General features: G+C 42.0%; 1 long non-coding RNA gene across 1 annotated transcript in view; it reads right to left on the reverse strand.

The window, feature by feature from the left end:
• The window catches only part of LOC125317253, a 31,214-nt gene extending 18,735 nt beyond the window's left edge, over positions 1 to 12,479 (reverse strand). The window contains exons 1-2 of the long non-coding RNA XR_007199986.1: positions 12,244 to 12,479; positions 10,102 to 10,368 (exon numbers count right to left, since the gene is read on the reverse strand). This is a non-coding gene — a long non-coding RNA (uncharacterized LOC125317253). The remainder of the gene's footprint in view (positions 1 to 10,101; positions 10,369 to 12,243) is intronic.
• Between the last annotated feature and the right edge of the window lie 11,711 nt (positions 12,480 to 24,190).

The following is a 24,190-nucleotide window of genomic DNA, read 5'->3' on the forward strand; positions in this document are numbered from 1 at the left end:
ATTTGTTTTATTACCAACACATTTAACATACTTATTGTCCTTAATCCTACCAAGCATAAATTTGTCTACAATAGCTTTAGCTTTGTTTAGGAGTGTATCCACAAGCGTGTTAATTATCATTTCTGTTTTGCTTGCTTCATATTGCTTTATAACATCTATGTCCATTTCCCACCAGATTTTAATTGATTTTTGACTGGCTACATTTTCTTAGCACCCCTCTCAATTTCATCTCTTTAGCTTTTATAAATCTATCTCATGCATATTGTGATTCTTTTGTGACTATTTTTTGGACTTATTATACTCTCCTTGGTAAACACTGGTCCCACAGCAAACAAGGTTCTTGATCCATGGTCTTTCTCTATTATCATGAGAACCGGTTCTGAGAGTGTGTTACAAATAATTAAGAACAAAATATTAATTGAACATGTAAACCACCATCTGTGGCTTTGTTTATTTACTGTAGAAGATTTTATTGCCTACAAAGGAATAAATTTGCCTTCGGGTATAAGAAGCAAAAAGCCGGAGTTAATCCATCTAATCAGTTATTCACAAGTGAATTTAAAGGTGTCATTGAGAATCACAGCTGACTGTGACAGAGGCCTTTCCTGCAGTGCTTTTGCTGAGCTCTTGGTACTAAAGCAATTATAAGTTGGGCTTCTGGCCCAGACCTACATGTATGGGAGATGCAGACAGCAACAAGTGACCTTACCGTGAGCCAAAGAGCTGCTGCACAGACTGTTGAATATTTAATGTGGAAACACAACTGAAATGTTTTTGCAGCAACAAGCACAGTGACTGATTGGGAATTCCCCCTTCTTACAAGTGTGGTGTTTTACTTCCAACCATGTTTGTAGCTTTAAGATGCTTTTGCCATTAAGCCTTCTGCTTTCAAGATTACAGTAGCAGTGATAGATAGACGCAGTTTCAGGCCTGCAAAAAGACTCCTAAGCCTGCTTAAGGGACTAGTGCAGATAAATGGCACCATTTCCAGGCAGACTTTATGGTCCAAAACCAGACACACAGGACATTCCCTGGTCACTTACATTTTATTGTTTCAGCTGAGATAATTCACATGATCTCTTTTATTCATCCTCCCATCCCAGAAAGCACCTGTGTTCTTCATCTTCTGTTTCAAAGGCATTTACAATACAGCTAGGAGTAAGGTTAATTGAGAAAGAAGCCAGATAAGGGACAGATGTATATTTAATTGAAAATTAAAATGCTGCCTGTTTGTTAGTTATAAATCAGTGAATATACATCCTTAAGCACATAACTCTGGTCCACCTACTCAGTGGTTATAACAATAACTTAGCATTTCCATAGCCCTTCTGATTGCTCCATCTTCATGCTGAGTAAGTTCCTCGTTTCACAAACAGAGGTGTGAGATACATAATATTTAATTGCCCAAGCCCAAGGAGGCAGCACTGACACAATAAACCTGCTTTGCACTTAAGCACTAGGCTTCATCCAGCATGAAATATAGCTAGCTGTCACCATGAGCTAGTTAAAGCTTGTACCCTTGCCCTGACTTGTTGTGAGAGTCCCTGTAGGGGCAGGTCTGTCAGTGTTGCTGCCTCTCACACCCAGGGTTTTGGTGTTGGATGGATCCAGGTGATGCTGTTGGGCTGCATCCTGTGAGATATCTCAGGAGGTGCCAAAAAGCAACTGAGAGGGATATGGGCTTGAGACTGGAGGTGGAAGTGGCCAACATAAAATTCAGGGAATATTGGATTTGGTAGGTTTTGCAGGAGACAGAAGCCTTGAAGAGGAACAGGGTATTGTAAGAGGAGGGGATGTAAGACTGAAGTAGTGGGGTATGGGAGGAGACTGGGATCATGGTGGATGTCCTGTGATGGAAGGCAAGTAGGAGCTATAAGGTATGAGAAGTGTGAGGGTGTCAGTTCATGTCAGATTATCTGCTCTTCATACATCTGAAGTCAATTAAGCATGTGGTCTGACCACTTATTCACAGCGGCTGCAACACCAACCCAGCAGCTGCTGAGACAAAGCTGCTGCCTGTGGCTGGACTGGACATGAAGGTTTCATGCCTCCCACCACTAGCAAAACAGTCAACTCCCATCTCTGGCAAGTGCTTTAATTCCTCACAGCCCTCAATATCCTGCCTGTGGCACCTTTTCAGAGGTGCTTATGAGACGAGGGTCACAAGGCTGTAGAAACACAGCTATACAGCACAGGGTAGGAGAGGTAAGTATGGGAACTTGATAGTAAAGGAAGATTTTTTTTTTTTTTTTTTTTTTGGTAGCAAAGCAGTATATTCATCCCAATTACTTGGAGAGAATCCAAATGTCATTTTCAGACATTCTGGTATGGCTGTGGGCAAACAGTCTAGCATTTCTGCTCCAAGTTTAGCAAAAAACATAAGCCAGGATTGTTATTAAGCATATAGCAATGAGAAAAACGTAAAATACTGTACATGTGCTTCCAGACATATAAAGAAAAGTATTTTAAGGAGCAATTGTTATAACTATTTTCCATGGATGCAGAACATCTAGGAAAGACTCTATCTGGACTTTCTGTGACTGGAAACAGCCCTCAGTCCAAGGCCGAAACTTTCATTGATTCTTTTCAGCTTAATGCCAAAATGTCCAATTCCTATCAGCTTTTGAAGTATTACTTGGTTGTGCTTTTGCTGCTTGATGAAAAGGGGGCTCCTTGATCACTGAGTAGCTCCTGTTCTTCAGAAAGATGTTGCCCTTCCAAACTGTGGTAGGATTCTATGAAACTCAGCCCAGGAAGAGCAGAGAGCACCGAGGAAGCTGGCAGAAATCAACCCCCACATTAAGTTAAATATTAAATATTTGTGTTTAATGTACAAAAGCAAACAAAACCAATGACAAACAAACAACCCCCAAAAAATCCCTAAACCCCACAACAAAAAAAATCCACAAAAAACCCTCAAGCAAAAATAATTTTTAAAAAATAACAAAAAAATCCCACAAAATAGTTTTTTCCCAAAAAGACATTTTGCTGAAACAATCTTTGTCAAAACCTGATAAACTGCCTCTCACTTCAAACCACCTCCAAAGCAAGCTTTTCCTTGAGTGCATATATTTCTGCCTCCTGCTAATGACTTGGCAAGCAGTGAGATGTGGCCACTGCTACTAGCTCACTAAAGCCTTGTTTGGGGAACAAAGAGACATCTCCATTGCTGGAGAAGTGGCACCTGTTTTGTGTGAATAAGCAGAGGTCCTTAGCCAGCTTATACCAGAATAATTAAGGCAGTGTAAGCCCTTATCCCTGGCTTTACACAGATAGAAGAGTAATTCCAATTTAATTTATTAATGTAAATTCAGATGAGCAAACTCTACAAGAAAAAGGTTTCTCTTCATATGTTCATTTGTTTCTATATTAATTGGGGGGGGTTTTGTGTTTTTTTTTAATTTAACCATTTTGGCTAAAAATAAATTGTACCTTCTCCAATTCCAGTTGCTCCACTTCTATTAAAAATTGTAAAAAGTGGTGCACAAAAGTCTTTCCACCTCTGCTCATAACCTGCTTTTATCTTGATTAAATTTTGTCTTGGAGTCCAGGCCCTGTATTATACATTCTTACAGCAATTAGCACAGCATATCAAACATGCATTTCAAACCTCACAATAATACGTATTTTAGAGTAAAATAATGGGATTCACAGCTTACACTCACTGAGTCACTGCTTTCTGCTGCAGAGATTACAGTTGTTTCACCTTTGCTGTTCTGCCTGGGTACTTGAGGCTTCACATAACCATGCTTTGAAGGGCTTCGTCCAAGTTCACAATTTAATGTTTGAAATGTCTGATGTAATGCTATCTAATCCTCTCCAGGACTTCAGGGAAGACAAACTTTCAATTTGGTGAAAAATGTATTTTTGTAAGGTTATTAGAATAAAATGAAATAAAAACCAGTTGTGGAGTGATCATCATAAGGCATATATGATATGGGTTTCTTCTTGAATGAAGCAGAGGCCAGCTCCTGACCTGCTCAAAGCAATAGCAGGGTTGCTGTCAGCCTCCATAAGCTCCAGATCAAACTACAGCTTCCATTCAAGACTTTTTTTTATTTGTTTTTAATAAGGTTGATGTTCAGGAAGAGGTCAAATGTAAAACATAGGACCTGTTTTATAGGATACTTGAATCCCTCTTTTTTTAAGTACCATATAGATTAGAAGCCATACGTGGAAGACCTGAATAATCTTACACGTGGTAGCAATCACTACTCTGCATTATGCACTCCCTTCCTAATATCATATGTGAGCAGATGGGGTCTTTCCTCCAAGGGTGCTCTTTATTCATGTTCTTGAATTGAAGTTATCACTGTGATCTTAAACCACTTTTATTAGAGAGTCTGTTTTTAATCAAGAGGGAAGAGGGATTTGCAGTGAAGAAAAAAAACACTGGTGGGTAAAATGAACCACCACAGAGACAAAAATAAACACAGAGGAGTTTCCTCAATGCCCTATTTCATCTTCCTTTTTCCTTTTTATTAAATAAAACCTACTAAATAATTTAGCATAATATTGTTTTTTATAAGCACTGTCGTTAAAGTAGCTGCTTGTTTTGAACTAAAAGACAGTGTCTGTCTTTCTTTCTTTTTCTTTCACTCTCCTTTGTTTCTTTTTGTATTGCATATACTCAATACATAATCAGAAAGGAAATAAGAGGAGAAAATTCAGTCTCAGGACTGCAACTGTCCTAACAAGTTAAGGGAAGAGACTGTTTTGCTGCTTCATTTTCTTGGTCCTCCTGTACATGACTTCGAAATGGTGCCAGTAAATCTAAGAGTAAACTCCATGCTAATTTTGAGTGTCTGATCTTTGAAAAATAAAGGTTGATGCAATTATCAAACAATGGCAATTGTAATAACATTGTCTGACTGTGATTGTTCATGGAGGTTCCAGCTGAGAGCTGGACATGAAAAATGCACAGCTCAGGTTTAGCCTATATTAGGGGAAGTGCCTGAAGACTGACTACAAGTTCTGTGTAAATTCAGTGGGGTGCTAGGACATATTTTGCCTTTGCAGCCACCCTCTCTGTTGTTCTGCCCACAGTCACCAGGCAGGAGGACAGGAAGGGTGTGTCCTTTCACCCACCCCAGAGCTGGAGCACTAATACATACTCAATGGACAATTATGCCAATGTGCCCGGCTGTGGTGACACATGCTGTTGGCTCAGCTGCAGGACCTTCCTCTCTTGCAAGACCCTGAAATCTCCCATCAGGATTCATTAGGAGTAGCTAGGCAGAGCTGGAAGTTTAGATTAGACTGCACCACCTCGAGCTGGCTAAACCCAGATTAGGTTTCAGGCATTGACACAGAGACACAGCAGATGAAACACCAGTAGTGGAGGAGGTTTGGTCTCCCTGTCTCCCTGAGTGCCTCACTCTTATCTCTTACCACCTTCTGTGGCAAGAACAGGCAAATCACAGGTAGAAGTAAATGCCTGTAGTTCACTGAACTAGAAAGTCAAATAGAATTTGCAAGTGGGCTGGGCCAGCACACCATGCTCACATCATTTAGGAGCAACTTGATGTAGAGTTCAGGCTTGCAGGCTGCAGTGGCAGTGGGAGAGTGGGGAAGCTACCACAGCTGGGAGTGAGAGCTGCTCCTGCAGCAAGGGTTGTATCCTACTATTCTTGTAAGTCAATATCTTTAAACACTTTCTTTAGGGTGAACGTGCTACAAACCCAGAAGCTGTATTTAAAGCATTGGCAGAATGTAAACTCAGCCATTTTTCCAAGCTCACCCCACACCAGCTTGACTTGATCTTGATGCTTAAATTCTTGCACTCTTGACAGATCTTAAAAATGGATGCAAATACATTCGATTGAGTCCTAGTGAAACATTGGGGCCAGCTGGAGTGGACCAAACCAACAGAATCTTTTTAAAAACAGCCTAAATCATAAAACATCCTCTCCAGGGAAAGTGCACAAACATGGTAGCGGCGATGATTGAAAACAAGGCGCTGAAAAACTCTTTGCTAGTACTCTGGGAACCACAGAGGTGGTGAACCCCTGAGAGATTTGGGTGGCCTGTCTGCAGTATATATGTCTTATGCTTCAAAGAACCATATCCCCTACACTTAAATTACAGCCTTTTCCACTTGCACGAGCTCAAAAGGACAGAGGAACCAGTTCTGAGTTACCTTAGCTTTTCCAGGGAAAAAGGTCATCCTATTACAGCAAATCTACCTCTTCCAGCTTCATGCTGGGAAGTTGCAGATTTTGGGAATGGGGAGAGAAAGCCACGTAAGGCTTTGAAAGGAGAGTGAAATGGACTGAACTGTTCCCATCCCCCCAAAAAAATTGTATCAAATTTTTAAGGTTTTTAAAGTCATTTTGATAGCTTTGGTCCTTTTTAAAAATGCTTTTTTAAAATTCTGATGGTAAACATCAACCTCTTCTCCTCTGACTTACAAAGACTGACTTTCCAGTAACTAAAATTCTTTTACAAAAACCAGGAAATCTTTGATTAAGACTTCTTCTGTATCCTTAGCAAGAGTAGTTCAATAAAAGGCTGAATGTCCCACTTTCATGAACCACATCTCATGAGGCCAAGTCTATAATGTTGAATATCCTTCTAGATAAACAGACCTCAACATTTTATTTTTTCTAAAGAAACATAGTGTCTCACTATTTTTGCTTGAATAGTTGGAGTAAAATTAACAACGACTTGAATTTTCATCCCCCACAATGCAGCAAGATTTCTGAGCCACATTTAAAAATAATTTGTGTGCTTCTTTTAACATTTGTATTTCAGTTTGAAGTCAAAGAAAGTCAAAGACAGAAGCAGAAATACCGTGAGAAAAAAAGTAAACCCATAGTATTCCAGTACAGGAGGTAAGGGAACTGACTTTGAGATTAACAGCCAGCCGTGTGTGCCAAAAACTTAAAGATCTCCCATCGTTATCTTGCAGTCTCCCTTACGCAGATCCCTGGACCAGATCCTCAGATGATATCAGCTGGTGGGTGCAGTCACATTCATGAGTAGTTACAGTGATTAAAGCTAGATGATAATCAGCCTCGCTGGTTTCAATGAGTTTTATTATTCATTTGATTGAAAGGTATTTTCCAATTGTTGTGAAGCAGGGAAATGTGTTTTGAATTCATCATTTTTTAAGCCTCACACACACTGTTTGGCAAACAAGGATTGTTTAGGTTGTCTGGGACTCCTTCATTGCATCCTTCTAAATGTGAGGTTTCCCTCTGTTCTCCAATGGACCATTCTGATGCAGTTAAACACACAGTGGCCAGCTTTGCAAAGCAGTAAGCCTTCTTTAGAATGAGGTCTTTTGGTTTAATCTGTAATCTTTATGGAAAAACTGGACATTACAGTAGAAGGATTATGCTGAATTGCTTTCTGCCACTGAAGAGATAGATGGACAAAGCAGTAGCTCAAGGCATGGAATGAGCATTCTGAAATAAGCATTTAGTCACTGAATTCAGTACCCAGAAATTAACCTAAACTATTTCAATTTACATATGTTTGTAATTTGCATCCTGGCTTTACACCTTACAGAGACTCCCTTGTTTGCTGTTACTGTAGTAAATGTTTGTTCACAGGCTGCTTAAAATCAAGCAGGGAGGTCAAGCTGGGACCAAATCCAAGGCTGACTGCCATACCCTGTCTGACTGCCTGTGTGAATATACTCCTAGGGCTGAACACTTTTCCTTGCTTGAGTGGTGCAAAACTGATTCCAAAGCCTGATACTGCAGTACAGGGGATCCCCAGTTATGCTGGGATCTATGAATCAAGCCAGAGACTTTCATGTGAATGCTTCTCCTGCTACCACTCCTTTTCTGTGCTGAATTGCTCTCTGGAGGTGACTCTGGCTTGCTTTCTCACTATCACTCTATAAATATTTTGCACTGGATGTGTCATCTTTCCTTGGATACATAAATTCATATCACCTTCAGATGACCATACCCAATAAAGAAATTTGGGAGTCTGTAAGTTAGAAGAGGTAAACTTCATGTGCATGGCTTTTGGACTGGTATTCAGTATTTATTCCTAGTCTTTCTGTGTCATACATTAGCCAATCTCCTGCCCCTTTCTTCACTCATTCTTCTGCATCAGGTGACTGCAGATTGATACTGCTTTCCTATGAATTTTTACTTTTCCATTTGGCACAGAGTAAACTTCAGATGGAAGCTCTCCATGGCAGGATGAAAAGTGCCAAGGTTGAGCCCATCAGCTCTATACAGTTCTGTCCCAGGGAAAGGAAGGTGTCAACCAGGGGTAATGCAAATCATAGGGACCTTTAAGATCATCAAGTCCAACCATTAACCCAGCACTGCCAAGTCCACTCCTAAACCAGGTTCACTGCTAAACCATGTCCCAAGCAACACATCTATATTCTTTAAAATACCTCCAGGGATGGTGGCTCCACCACTTCTCTGGGAAGCCTGTTCAAATGCTAGACAACCATTTTGGTCAAGAAATTTTTCTTAATATCCAACCTAAACCTCCCCTGGTGCAACTCGAGGCTGTTTCCTCTCATTCCATTGTTTTTTACCTGTGGGAAGAACCAATCCTCTCCTGGCTACAGCCTCCTTTCAGGGAAGGGCAGAGTGATAAAATTTGCCCTGAGCCTCCTTTCCCCCAGACTAAGCACCCTCAGCTTCCTCAGCTGCTCCTCATCAGACCTGTGCTCCAGACCCTTCACCAGCTTTGTTGCCCTTCTCTGGACCAGCACTTCGGGGTCCTTTTCACAGTGAGGGCCCAAAACTGGACACAGCACTCAAGGTGCTGAGTACAGAGAGACAATCCCTGCCCTGGTCCTGCTGGCCACACTGTTCCTGATACAAGCCAGGATGTCATTGGCCCTCTTGGCCATCTGGGCACACACTGGCTCATGTTCAGACCAGCACTTCCAGGTGCTTTTCCAAGGGCACCTTTCCAGCCACTGTTGCCCAGCCTGTAGCACTGCATGAGGTTACTGTGACCCAAGCGCAGGACCCAGCACTTGGCCTTGTTGAACCTCATACCATTGGCCTTCGGCCATTGATCCAGCCTGTCCAGATCCTTCTGCAGAGCCTTCCTACCCTCTGGCAGATCAACACTTCCACCCAATTTGATATCATCTACAAAGTTACTGAGAGTGCCCTCAATCCCCTGGTCCAGATCATCGACAGAGACACTAAATGGGACTGGCCTGAGAACTGAGCCCTGGGGTCACCACTTGTGACCAGCTGCCAGTTGGATTTAACTGCGTTCACTGCTACTCTCCGGGCCCAGCCATCCAGCCAGTTTTTTACCTGGTCAGGAGTGCACCCATCCAAGACATGGGCTGCCAGCTTCTCAGGAAAATATTGTGGCTTTGGTGACTAAAGTCCAGGTAAGCAACATGCACAGCCTTTCCCTTACCCACAAAAGTGAGTCACCTTGTCATTCAAGGAGATTATACTGGTCAAGCTGAGCCTACCTTTCATAAATCCATTGTGGCTGGGCCTGATCCCCTGATTGTCCTGTATGTGCCATGTGATGGCCCTCAAGATGATCTGCTTCCTAACCTTCCCTGACACTGAGGTCAGGATGACAGGCCTGTATATTTGCAGATCCTCCTGCCTGCCCTTCCTGTAAATGGGTGTTACATTTATTCACTTCTGGTCAGCTGGGACCTCTCCAGTTAGCCAGGTCTGCTGGTAAATGATTGAAAGTGGCCTGGCCAGCTCTTGCACCAGCTCCCTCAGTACCCTTGGTTGTACCCAATGGGTGTGCTCATCGGGGCCCATAGACTTCACGGTAGCTGCAGAGCTTAGCAAGTGCATGACTTTCTGTGGGGGGATACCATTGCTCCCTGGGCAAGTTGTCAGGTCTTTAGTGCCCTTCCTGCACACCTTCTGTGCCAACTGCCATGCAGACTGTCACCCTGTTGGTATCACTGCAGATCACCAGGGCTGCCAAAGTGGTTCTTTTATAGGCATGAGGGCATTTGGCCACCTCTGCCTCCAACCCCACTGAGGTCCCACCGTCTGCTGTCATGTGAGCTGCAGGATCCCAGAGGCTCTCTCGGCTCCCCCTGAGGTTCTCCCAGTTTGGAAAACCTCCCCAAGCACTACATGAGACCACTCCACAGTGGATCACGCCAGCATTGGAGCCACTCACCTTGCAACAGAGTGCTGCTTTCAGTTACAACATGATTAAATCTCCTGCTGTTGCTCCTGGAACCATCCAGATCCACTGCATGCAGGTGTCTGTAGGGCCCAGGGGCCTGTCTGTAGCTTTGCAGCTCACATGAGATGATGTTTTCTGTGCACTTGCCCATCTTGCTCTGTGGTCAGAGCACATGACTCTCCCTCGTTCTCCTTTCAGCCTGAGGCTGCCTCTGCCCTTTGGACTGGCAGGATGTAGCACAGCATCAGCGATGAGCAGCTACAGAGATAGCACATGATGTTGTCTGGGGTGCCAGGGTCATGCAAGTCCGTCCCCACTGTTCAACAGCTGCAGGGGCCCATTGCAAGCTATTGGTGCACTTCAAAACACAGGAATATTTACCCATGAAAAAATAATAGTGTTTTACAGAAATGGCCCAATGTTTCTCAGTGAGGGTCGTGAACCCCTTGGAGGTTACAAGAGCATTCAAAAGGGTCATGAAATTTTAGACAGCAGAAATCAGCAGCAGCTCAGTTCCTCCAGAGAAGCAAAGTGAGAATCGGCTGTCAGTGCTTGCAATAGCAAGGGAATTGCTAATTACACTCCTTTAATGGCTATCAGCACTCAGTCCTGGCAGGAACAGGGAGGAAAGGACAAGCATTTAATCCCCCACCCTTGCTCTCTCACCCTGAAAGAAGGAAGGTGCAGTGGATTTGGGAAAGAGACAGTCACGTCGAGAAAGATGAACCAAAAGGGGAATGTGCTTTGTAAATGTTTGACAAACCCTAGTAGAGTATAGTGTTCCTGCATTAGAGGAGGATAAGGGAAACAGTGCCTCTACCTGCAGGACAGTATTTGGGGCTTGGTATTTGGTAACACCACCTTATCCATAGTCTTCAACAACCTCTGCCATTTTGTTTATTGCTTTTCTGCTTCCCACAGTGTTTCATTTCATGGGCTTAAGGGTCACCGCAGTGTTTTCACTTAATCACTGTACAAATGATTTAGCTGGCTCACTTATTTCCTTTTTTCCTTTATTCACGTACTCTTTGGACCCTGCAGAGCAAAATTCTGGTGTGAAAGGTTTAAGACTGCAGACAGTTGTGAAACTACTTTGGCAATTTAGCATCTCTGGTTGAGATTAGTCTTAAAGTTGTTATGTGACATCTGAAGACAAAAACCTGTAAATCTTTCTAAAATGCTAGGCAATAGCTTCAATATGTAATAAATACTGAAATTCTGTAAAACATTGCAATCCATTTTATCATCTTTTCTAAACAGAAAGAGCAAAGTCAGGAAATTCATTGCTGAGGAGTTATACTTTTCTTTGAACCTACTTGATATTAAACATTTGGGGAGTTAAAGCAGCCAGGTTTCAATGTAAACAGGCAAATGACTAAATTAAATGTACAAAGTGAACTATTTGTTTTTCCTTATGTGTTGAGTGAGCTCTTAGGATGAGATAATAATGCTTTGTAATCATTTACTGCTTTCCAGCTAGAGAAGTACAGTAATGCCTTAATCATTTTAGTGCCACTACTTAAACATTATCCGTCTTACCTGGTTACCCTCCTGTAGGTTATAAATGTTATATCCCTACCTGCCTGTCCTCTCTGAGGTCAGAAACCCATGCTCTGTAGGTGTGTAAGGAAAAGGTTTACAAGCTCCAGACACTCATCACAACTTCCTCACCATCAAAAAGTAACACTTCCTCATAAATGCCATTTAAATGGCTCTTTTTTCATGCTCTATTCCATTTTATTTAAATAAAGGCAGCCTATTTAGACTAGGTTTTAAATAACAGGCATTTACTCTGCAAAACTGCTTTGACTAGAATAATAGAAGGAGACACTCAGGAGCTATTCAGTCCCTACATCTGAGGAGGCGATGCCCTGGGTTAGGTGGGAAGTGAGGAGGAGAGGGGATGCTTAGGGATGTATCTGCTTTATCCATCACATATGGAACGTGAAAAGAATATATGCCAATGACATTATTAGCATGCTGCTGTCAATTCCCCTGCCTGCTTTGCCATTTTTTATTACCTGTTAGGGTAATTTTCTCGTAAAAATTTTGGATTGTATCCCCTGCTGCATCCTGTGCACAAGAAGGGCTCCCCAGTCCCCCAGTCTGTAATGCTGTCTCTTCAACACTCACCTCTGCTGTAACACTCGGTAGCAGCTGTGCTCTCTGCGGGCTCATCTGGTCCAAAGTAATATCTCTATCCTTCTGCTCTGCCTCATATGTCCGTTGATTTTCTTTCCTTCTCATGAAGACTAAGCAATAATTTCATGTGCTTTCATGCTGCCCAGGGCTGCAATCAGGTGGGCACGCTTAGATATATTGCAAAGTTAGCAGCAACATCAGCAGAAGATAGAAGTGGCTCCCCCTAAGTCATGCAAGAGGACTGCTGCCCAGATGGGGAAAGAGCTTGGATCTTTTGTCTTGGTTATTGCTCTAACCACACACTCCTCCTTCCTAGCATACCTCTCCAAAACATACTGACAACAATTAACCTTTTCATTGCATTGAGCCTCTGCTTTTGTCTTTATGGCAGTGGAAACCTCTGTAATACCAGCAGTCCTCAAGGAATGCCCAAAGGATAGCAAAGTTGATTATTTTAAGGGTTCGGATCTGGGAAGGCCGAATGAAATAAGTAGTAAGGACAAATTCACATGCCAGAAACTGTACCTTGTATGTACAGAGTGAAAAGATATAAAAGAGTGTGTGCAGCTGAGGACAGGAACCCTCCGAGGGGCTGCCTGGTACCTGGGCTGAGATACACAGGCTGGGATGTGCAGTCACTGACTCACCTGCAAGATGAGATTTGCCGCAAGTGGCTGTTGCCAAGGCAAACACCACCTTGTATCTATTGCCTGGACACCTCTCTTTGTCTGCGTTTTGTCAGGGTCCAGCCCTATGGATTCAGGGCTCAGAGGTACTGACAACTACATGAGCCATTTTGAGAGTGTTTCTGGCCAGACTGGTGACAAAGTAGCTATGTTTAGCCACGGAATAATTACAACCAGCATGTCATACAGCAGAGAGGAGGCTGCAGCTTGTTCTTGCAGACAAAGGTGTCCGGGAGGTGTTGGTGTGGACTCCAAGGACAGCAGCAGTGAAGCTGCCTACGTCACCTCAGCTGTGAGAGAGCTCCCTGTCACACCCCTCCCTTGCTGCTGCCACACACCCTTCTGCCGTCCTCCACAAAGACGTGGTTTCTGGAGGAAGCCAAGATCCACTTAACCATTTACGTCAGCTCCCCTCGGTGAGCACATATGCTTCCACTTCAGAGCCTTGTTCCATGTGCTTCTCATCTCTGTAAAAGGGGTTTCCTTGAAAACCATTCTTCCAAGTGTGCTGCCTACGTTTTTCTCATTACAAATAATATTTTCCTATTCTTTCTCACAGGAATGTTTTCATTGTTCCCTGTTGTTCTCTGTCTGTACCATTTGGTAATAAAATAATTGGTAACTATTCTTAGTAGCTAAACTGTTTCTCCCTGATCTTGTCTTTTCTCCTCCCCTTCCACAAAAGTGGTATCTCATTCCCTCTAAAATAAGATTTAAAGATGACAGCTGTCTTCTGTGGGATGTCAATTGATATAAATAAGAGAAATATGGACTAATTTCATTTTCCTGATCTTGTACATGCTCATTATTGCAGTAATCCAAACATTCCCTACTTGGTGAATAAGGAAATATTAGAGAGATTTCTAATATTACAAAGAGTTGGCTGGATACAGGTTTGCTGGATCAAGCCCTCAACAGGGTCTGCACAAAATCTTTGTTTATTTTGCTCTGCTGAAATTGTTCAAATGGCTTCTCATTATCATTGGGTGGGACTGAAGAGAAACACTGATGTCAGTTTTGTGACATGTCCTGTTATTTAAGTAACTCACAATTTAGGCTGGGACATATTTGACCTTCTTAAATAATTGGCATTTTTCCCCCTCTTTTTTTCCTTGGCATCAATAAATGAAGAAAGAACAAACTAACAACCATTGGCAAGAAAAGAACTTCTAGTAAACAAAAACCTCTTACGAGTCTTTTGTAAATATCACTCTGTTTTTTGTCCCTTCTAAATCATATAATGCCCTATATCAAACCTATTTACAGAGTTGTTGAAAATCTGACCTGGGAAGGAACTTTGTAAATTCAAAATACTTCAAACTCTGTTAGCGGTCGTACTTCAAGGCTTTCAAAAAATCCCGGTCCTCAGCTGAGCTTCACCTCTGTGAAAAGCCACACTGAAGTTAATGGGTTTACTTATGAACTGAAGAGTTAAGCGCATGTTTAGGCTCTCGGTGAGAGAGCCTGGATGTTGACCTTGTGCTTGCAAGAAAGGAGCCATCCTGGGCTGCAGTGCCATCGTCCCTCTTTGTGACAGTTATTCCCGAGGCCCTCAAAGATGAATGAGGCAGTCATGGTCTCTTGAGGGGTTTTCAAAGAAATCAACCATGAGTGATCATTCATCCTTCCCTCACAATTATGCTGCCCTGGTGACTTCGGTGCTCAGGTTGTAACCAGGGAAATTTTAGTTTCCCCGTTCTTGCACAGCTGTTCACACAGACGTGGGTGTGATTTTCACATCCACATATTGGTTTAATACACTATTCACATTAGTGCATCTGCTTATGGAGCTAAAACATAGTGGTGGATTTGGCTTGCACTCTGTGAAAGAGGTTTTTAAAGGGTTACTGCTGTGTCCAAACATGTTTCACAGCTGACATTTGACAATGAAAAAGAAGAGCTCAATGAAAAGGCTAAATGTTCACAAGGAAACTCTTTACTGTGGGGTTAATGAGGACTTGAAAGGACTTGCACTCTGGCCTTAGCTGTGTATGTTTGTCTTTTCTTTTACTTTCATCTCTCCTCCCTGAGCCCTGGTCTCTTTTCATTATTTTTTTGCTGCTTTTAATTTGTGCCCCTGTATTAAGTCAACCAGCCTTCCTTCCTTCTTTCTCTTCTTCCTTTCTTTCTCTCTTTCTGTCTGTTTCTATTTCTTCCTTTACACAATTTTGGGAGCCTGTCTTTGACAGATTGTTAACAACAGAAACCACAAAACTGTCTATTGCTTGAACCTACTCAGGGCCTCTCTCACTAACATGCAATCTTTTTTAGTGGTAATATTACATGGCAAAAGATGTAATAGCCTCAGAAGGAAAATTCTATTTTCCTTTGAAGATGTAAAGATTTAACTTTGTGGGGTTTAATGGAGGGGGTTTTATCTGCAACACATGGCCAGATGAAATTCAGTATTTGCCTGATTTAGTGCTTTTTCCTTTTGCCTTTAAATATAGTAAGCTCATAAAGAATTTTTACATCTCATAGTCAAGAGAACAAGGTGCATATTGTCATGCAAAGAGTATCCTGATGGAACAAATGATTTGATACTATTGCAAATGCACTGCCTGCTATGCTCGATAATGCATAATTTAAATAAAAATATGAACCTGTCAGAATACTAATTATTCTGTATCTTCACACACAAAGAGAAGTTTAAAACCTTACACAGACAAACTAAGGCTGCTATAACAACCAGGAAAGAGGCTTGTTAAAAGGCTTCAAAATAAAAACTAAACTTTCAAACATAGTTCAGGCATGTAAATTAAAGACTGTCTCAGCTCATTGATCCTAACATCTCCAATTGCATCTAGCTTCTGTGAAGCTAATCCCTGGTCCCAATGCTCTGATATATTCCTGTGTTATCTGCCAATCCCTAGTTTATAAAGACTGCATTTCTTCTCCTTGAGTCTGATGAATTTTTACTTTAAAATTAACAATGGAATAATAAGAAATTAGAAATCAATGCTTCATCATATAAAATGTTTTCTAGGGCAATATACTTAATTAGACATAGACTTAATGTAGGGTTGCAGATAACTGGGTGAACTAAGTCACTTATCGAGTGGTCCATATTTCCTGAAACCCTATTTCTATAGGTTCTTAGACTGCCTTAATGTCTACAGACTACACTTACAATATAAATTTAGCAGGGTGAAGGAATATTCCCAGGCTCTATAAGTCAATTTTCTACAGTTTTAAACTATCAGAGAAGTTTCTGGTATATTTTTGGCCCGCTTCAGCAGTTTCTCAAATTGTTCCCAGGCATGGTTCTGAGATTAGCACATGACAGGAGCCATTCCCAATAGGCAATTGCCCTGTTTTGCAGAGGAAGAGATTTTAATATACCGATGTAGTATTTAATAGCGTTTAGCAGTATTGATTTTGGCAGTGCTCCATATCTGGTGACCTCAGTGCCAGACAAAAGTCCTGGCTGCACTTAATTTTTATTAGAGAGGTAGCCTTAGCATCTAAACACCCAATAGTTGCACATTAAGTGGCACAACTGATATTATGATATATAGCTGCATTAATTCTTCAGGAGAACTGTAGCCTTTGGCTTCACCAGACCTGGCAGAATTGCTCTTCGATATGTATTGTTCCTTTCCAGAGTGCAGCTTGAGGAAATGTGGTGAGCGCTATGAAGACTTTTCCTTCTCTGAGACACGTATTCCTGACTCTTAGACGAAGGTTTAGTTTAGGCCAAAGTGTAAGGCAGTGTACTACAGAGAGAAAGACCCTTTGTGTTGAAGGAAAAGAGTCATCAACCATGTGCCTTTGAAACTTTAATGGATTTTTAGGGTATGCTGGTATGTAATCTAGATGCTTCTTTTATCAAAGCTCACATTCACATAGACATGGCTTCCAACATTCAGTGTTTGCAGAATTTACCTACTTTCTAATACCTTAATTCTCAGCTGTTCTGGGATGCAATAATATATACAGCCCAAACAGCAAAGGCCTGTACAATTGCAGTCACTTTGTCCACCAGAATTAGACAGACCCTGGAGCTGCTGTGCAGAATGGCATTAACAACATCAAGAAGTTAATGAGAATTCTTAAATTAATGGCTAAATTAAGCAATTTTCTTTTTATATCTTTAATCTAAATGCATTTTGTACTAAACCTGCAGAATCTTTCAAAGCATTGTTGCTTGCCTAGCTGCCTACCCTCTGCTTTGCTTGGAATAAGTCTTGGTAAATTCTGTTTAACCAAAAACTGATCTCATCCAAGATCTGGACAACACCAGTGGAAGAGTTGCAGACATGAGGAAGGTAAGGTGTCTTCTGCACATTGATGGTGTTCGAACACTTGTCTATCAGTGCTCCTTTTGCCAACCTCTGGACATTGTCTCTGCAATCACATCTTCTAAACATAACTTAAGGAGGCACCTCCAGGACCTTAGTGACATTTCACTGCTGCAGGCCGTTAAGGTGACTCTATTTGTTCTAGGTTTCTGCACCGGAAAAGGAGGTGGAGTCCCTAAAATCCTGTGCTGAAAGACTGTCATATTAAAGGAAAATCAAAAGCTTTTAGACTTTTTTCCTGACAATTTGTGACTCTGAGTCTTGAAAATAACACTTAAAATGTACATTTGAAGTTTTTTATCTAGATATTGTTTCTGGAAAATACCTCTGTATATAGGGGTTATTTTAGCTCATTTGGTTGGGTTTTTTTGCTAGATTAAGGCCTGCTTCACAGAGAACCACAAAGCAAAATGAGGTCATTGTTTGCTGATTTCATACCTATGCAGTCCTGCCTGCAAGTCCTGCCACCAACGATGTGTGCCATATGAACAAAATCTGGGATTAATTAAGTGAGAGTGAACTCCTAACCCATTTGAACTGTCATGCTGAAGGTCTGGCACAAAGGATCCGGGAGTATACAAAGACTAATCACCATTGCAGGGTCCTGTGGGCTACTCTTCACACAAGTGCCCTTGTAGTAAAATGAGTCTTCGAAGTGATTGTTGCACAGTGAGAACAACAAAGACAGCAACAAGGAGATGCTCATTGGACACTGACTTGCTTTTGTTCAAAGATAATTCTTTGCTCTCTTTCAAAAACAAGAAATTGTCTCAGCCTTCAAGTCATCTATCTAATCTTAGCTCCATATGCCCTGACGTCCAGCAAAAATATAAGGGAAAGGACAGGTTTACTTCACTAAATCTTTGGTAAAAATTGGTTACTTTCCCCAGGCAGCATATTTGTTGCATTCTGATTATGATAACTACAGAATTGACAAAAGTTTCTCAGTTAAATCACCTGGAGATCTCAGCAGTAAAGTTAGCTAAATATAAAAGCAAAAAGAAAAATTTCCTGAAATTCCCAAGATCAAGCAGCTGAATGGAGAATTTGAGCATAGACATCAAATAATGAAACAAGGTCCATCCTGCAAGGTCGCCTTGAGGTTACAGGGTCTTTTCATAGTCTGTTAGTGCTATCAGTTTTTTGGGTGTCCTTTTGGGCTGGGATCTAACAGTTCCAACCTTGTAGGTGCCCTACCCATATGACACATAATGTCAAACAATACAGTTTGGGGGTTTAGTTTGGTTTTGTGAGTTGGGTAATTGAAAAATCTTGGGTAGTTATGCAGGTCACAATAAGATAAATATTGATAATAACATTACTGAGCTGGTAAAACCAAACAGTCCACTCTTAAAATTACAGTTAATCAGTGTCCAAAATGGTGAGATAATTACAGACTCTTAGAAGGATTCAGTTGAAAAATTTCTGAATTTTTCTGCCACAGTTTGAAATCCCTGTAAGTTCTGAACAAAGCCACCCCACTTTAATCCCCTACTTCTACACAGGTTGTTACTTTATTGGTTGGGTTGCTTTTAGACACAGTAAGTGTGGGCTTGATAGACCCTGGGTGCCTAGACCAGTGTTTATGTCCCTGTGTCATAGCAAATAAAAATTTCAGGTCCACACTGAAAATTTTTCAGCAGCCCAGGATGTTGAAAAACTAATTAAAAGGATGGAAATGAAGTTTCAGTTCTACAGAATTCAGACAAAAAAAAAAAAGTAAGCAAAAATAAAACTCCAATTGTTAAACCAGTTCATCCTGTTTTCAAAAATACAAGCAAACCCAAATGCCCAGAAGAGAGTAAAGCTGGAAAAATCAAAGAGAAAGCAGAAATAGTGGGGAAAAACAAGTGGACTTTGCTTTAACATCCTACACTTCGGCCTGAAAAATATGGCTGTGGCTAGACATGCTTGGCCAGCCCTGGCAGTGCCAGCTGAGGACACTGCCATTGCTAGCCCACTCCTGATGTCTTGTTAGCCCTTGAGGGAGGCTGCTGCCTCCTCAGATCCTCTGAATGAGACAGACAACAGGCTAAAACCAGACCCTTTTTGTCAAAATAAGCTGTGTAAGGAAGGGCTTACTGTCTATATGCCTTAGATTTGTCTGGCTGTGTGACCACACTGGATGAGGAAACACCATGTTGAATTCTGGGACCAAGACACCGGAGGTATAATGGCCACTGGTGGCCAGGAAGAAACAGAACACCAGTGGCCAGGGCAGGAAAAAGGGGTGGATCCATCCATGCCACAGAGGTAGCAGGTGGTGCACTAGCAGCCTGTCAACTTTTCAGCCAAACCTGGCCAAGGGAATGTGAATCGACTTAGGAGACACAAACAACCCCCATGCTCCAGGAAGAGCACAGTCCTCAGCAGGATGAGCAGAAGTCAGAGGAGGTGGATTCCTCAGCTGGCAAAGGTGTGTGAAGGATGGGTGTATAAGCACAGCTTCAGGCTAACAACAATTTTCTAGGAGGCAAAATTCACACTGGCTGTAAAGACATGCTTGCTGCCCCACATTTACACAGTCTTCTGCTTTGCACTTTTAGTAAGCCATTAATTAATAATTGCCATTAATTGTGAGGTTTATCAGAAGAGATAAGGTTTATGGGTTTTGGCTCTCTCCTGTCTTGTGTGGTGTGTGTGTTTACTCAAACACACTATGTAAATTCATAGATTTCTGGGACACTTAGGTTCAGAGAGTAAATGCTGGAAACAGAAAAACCCAGCCTGAGGTGGTTGTGAAGCCCTGGAGTAAGGCAGCAATGCTCTGTGCAGTGGCTGACAGCACTATTTATTTTCATTTGAGAAGCCACAAGAGCCCGGCCTGCCCCAGACATCTCTCACTCCATTCAGAAAGTGATGTTTACAGACAGCTGCAGGGAGTTACTCACAAGAGGCTTAAACAGGGAGGGGAAAGAAGGGCCATTCCTCCAGGCCCACCCAGCCACTGAGTTTTTCAGCTGAAGGGCAGGCTCAGATTCATCACAACCGGCTGGTGGAAACTAAGCCCAAATAACTGTCAGGATCACAAAAGCCTGGGAGACGGAAAAGTCTGGTGATAAATGTGGTGGCAAGTCGTTCTCCTGGAGCCACCCGACGTGCCTCTTGTTTGGATGCTGTCGTGGGGTTAACAGTGGTTTGTGGGATAACATGAGGGAACAAGAAAGGGTCATTCACAGACATCAGAAAGATGTTTGGAAAAGTGTTTAAAGTGCTTATTAGTTCAGAGACCCTTTCAACACCAACAGCTCCACGTGTTTCTCCGGAGATGCAGCTGAGTTACACCAGTAATTCTACACTCAGCTGAAGCATCATAAATCCATTTTGGGCAGGATTTTGTAGCTCCCATGGTGTAATCTGTCTAAGTCATTGCCTATTCATCTCTCCAAGATGTTTTTCACTGTTACCCATCACCATGTCATACAAATATCTTCCACATAAAACTTCAGGCTGTGCCCTTATTGTTTATCACGGTGTCTGTAGGATTCCCCCATCTTGGTGTGGGTGTAGGTGTAAAAACTCCTCTTAGCAGAAGGATTTCTACCTTTTAAGATTTAATAACATTTTAATATCTTACTGGTACACAGCTTTGGTATTTCTTAGATGTATTTCAAAGATTTCACTGTTGTAGGTATGCTGGTAGGATCTGGAGAGGTTAAAAGAAAAAGAGGGAGTTTCCTCATTGCCATGGCCAAAAGGGAGCAAAATCCCACTTATTCCTCACCCTTCGGCTGGCAAAAAATGCCAACTCTCCTGGTACAGAAATGGGGTAACACCTCTTTCCTCTATTTCAGTTACTCTGGTCCCTGCTGAGATGATGACATGGGGTCAGTATATTGAAGGAACTCTCTATCACTTGACATTTATCTAAGATTTTTAGCACAGATTCTGGTCTTTTATGCCACCTATTTGTACAGTTATATACTATAAATCTTCTGCGACTTAGAAAAAACATGTGATATGTAGTACAAAACAGTTTCTTTTGCATTCTAGGCAAATCCAAATGTCTTGTCCATAAGTTACAAGAGCATGTAGTGACAGGACAAAGGGGGTTTCAAACTGAAAAAGAGTAGACTTGGTTTAGATATTAGGAAAAAAAACCTTTACTGTGAGGGTGATGAGGCAGTGGATCAGGTTGCCCAGAGAAGCTGTGGCTGCACCATCCCTGGAAGTGTTCAAGGCCAGGATGGATGCGGTTTTGATCAAACTGTTCTAATGGAAGGTGTCCCTGCCCATGGCAGGGGGACTGGAACTAGATGATCTTTAAGGCCCCTTCCAACCCAGGTCATTCTATGATTCTAAGTACCTTGAAATTGAAAGCCAGATTAAAGTTATGTTGCCTTCACCTGGACTTTGGTTATGGCTTCACATTAAATGCAGGTATTCATCTACCTGACCTGAATTTTAGTTATGTTTTCATCTTGATCAAAGCTACTAAACTATCTGGGAAATGTTTTATGTTTCACATTTAATTCTTTGAGAATTAAAAGATATCTTTCAACTTTGGAAAATATTAGTAGTTTCTGATCTTCCACGTGGGGTGTCCACATGCATATATATAATATGATTTTCAAGTATACTTAGCAGTTGTCTGACTGAAATGTTTGCATGTCTGTAAAATGGCTACTATTACTTTGCCTCAGAATAAAAAAAATAGTATTGGTAATTGCACATAACACATTTCAGCACAGGAGTCTAGTCAAACATTAATAAGATTTAGAATGTTTACAAAAGCATGACTTTAAAGCTGTTTATCTGTTATCATAAATTCAGAACTCCAGTGGGCCGGTAGGTATTCTGTTCTGCTGCTGCCAAAGCACTGTTAGGTGCCAAAAGCAGAGAGAGGGTAAAACTCGGTAAAATATGTTCATAGCCATGCATTGGTGTGAAAACGACACATCAGGATCCACCTTGCCACTGCTGGCCCAATGCCACACACTGCCAAGGAAGGTAATGAGTACTAAGGGTAAATGTGTTCTTACACCCATATTTGGTGGTCACTTTGACCCAAATCAAGGGAGAACACCCAACAATGAAACATCTCAAAGAGAACTCTCTGTAGTGTTTCTGCTACTGATTTACCCCAGATGGTATTCTGTCTCCAGGGATGTCTCTGAGACTTCCCAAGACTTGAAACACAAACAAGAAAAGCATTGCTGAGAACAGAGGATCACCATTTTCTTTTCTAGGAGCAAAAGGGAACAAAAATGAGAGAAACAAACTCACAGGACCCAGTGTAGAAAAGGACTGAATCAAATGGAAAAGACTGCATGTGATGTTTTTCTTACAGTAGCTTCCTTATCAAGCCATGTCAATATCAACCTATTGGTAAAAATAAAACACTGCAACTGTCACTCCGCAGGCAAGCCTAGACAACAAAACTGAGCTTCAGTCAGGTTCTTAAATCCGTTAGCATTAAGTATGTCCATATGTTTTACCAAGGTAGCTCATAAAGAAATACATGGCAGCACTACTTTGGCATCACTCTACCCTTCTGTCAGGGGTGTCACCACTTTTCAAGCCAATGCGTCAAGTGGAAAAAAAATCTTCCAAAACTGTGAAAAAAAAAAATCTTTGAGTAGATCCAAGAACAAATTCCTATAGAAAGCCACAACTCTAATCTCTCATATAAATCTTCCCCTGGCATTTAAGGTTGCACTTCTCTTGCTTTAAAGACTTTATGTTTTCACTGTGCTCTTAGATGATTTTTTAAGTAAGTCTGCTAGAGGTATGGCTGTTTTGGAGAAGAGTAGTGCCATGTTCTCTATCTGTCTAAAACAACATTTTCCAGTAATTATATGAACCTTACAGGGAGGTACAAACAAATTGCAAATGAGCTTTTTCCTGTGGTTCCACATGCTACAGCAAGTCCAGAGTGCTTCACCTGCTGAAATGAGAGCAGCTGCAAAAAGTGGAGTTGGATTCAGCTGCAAGATATACAGGACAGGGAAGACAGCTTACAGGTTTCCTTACACACTGTCCTGTGAGTTTTTCTGTTTTTCAGGAAAGATTGCCTGGAAGGACAGACTTAGCTTCTTTATCTCTCCTCCTGTTTTGCCCATAATTTCCTGTTTTGTCAGCCAAAGTAGTGGTGAGCATAGTGCGGATTGTCCCCATCTGCCTTCAGTACTCCTGACTGATTTATTGACACCCCTCTGGAAGCTGGTGGACAGCCTCTGGGCACAAATTTGGCTCTAAACAGCCAGGTGTGCTTGGCCTCTGAGTACTGGGTACTCTGGACATGCTTCAGCTGCTGGACTTACCACTGACTCTACATGGAAGGGCAGGCTGGCCTTGAGGCAGTGTGGACAAGCCCATTCCAAATGCCATGGTGCTGTTAAGGGTGAACCCTGGTAAACACAAGGTCCATGTGAAATGATGGACCTTGGCTACGTGCCTCCACCATCCTGTGAGCCCTGCAGGGAAATGACCTAAGTGTGTCCCAGCCCTCCACCCTTTTGGGTTGGTTTCACAAGGAGGAATGCAAGAGCTCAGGCAAGATGGAAACAAGAGGACACTGGCCAAGGCCTTACTAAGATAGCCGGGGGCAAGAGGCTGGAGACAGCCTGGTGTCAGTAGACACAGAGCCAGCTCTTACCCATTTGTGATGTGAAAAAAGGCCAATTTTTCCATTCTTATTGCCTGACCCAGAACATCAAACCAGTGAGTCAGGTCACTTTTAAAATTCCTTTTTCTTCACCAACAGCCATCTGCACTGTGAAGCAAGGCATGGCTACTTGTACCCAAGGCAGCTTTCATCCCAAAGATGCAGGTAACTGAACCACTGGCAGCTCTAGGATTGGTGTGGGTTGCACAAACCCACATGGGGCTGTGGGGATCTTTACAGCAGCTCCTCAAAAACAGACACATTGCTAGGCAGAACACTTTAAGGAATGGTCTGTGTCTCACGGAACACACACCTTGTTTTACAACCTTTCTGATGCAACTAAA

This window comes from Corvus hawaiiensis, chromosome 26 (genome assembly GCF_020740725.1).
Source record: "Corvus hawaiiensis isolate bCorHaw1 chromosome 26, bCorHaw1.pri.cur, whole genome shotgun sequence".
Taxonomy (NCBI): Eukaryota; Metazoa; Chordata; class Aves; order Passeriformes; family Corvidae; genus Corvus; species Corvus hawaiiensis.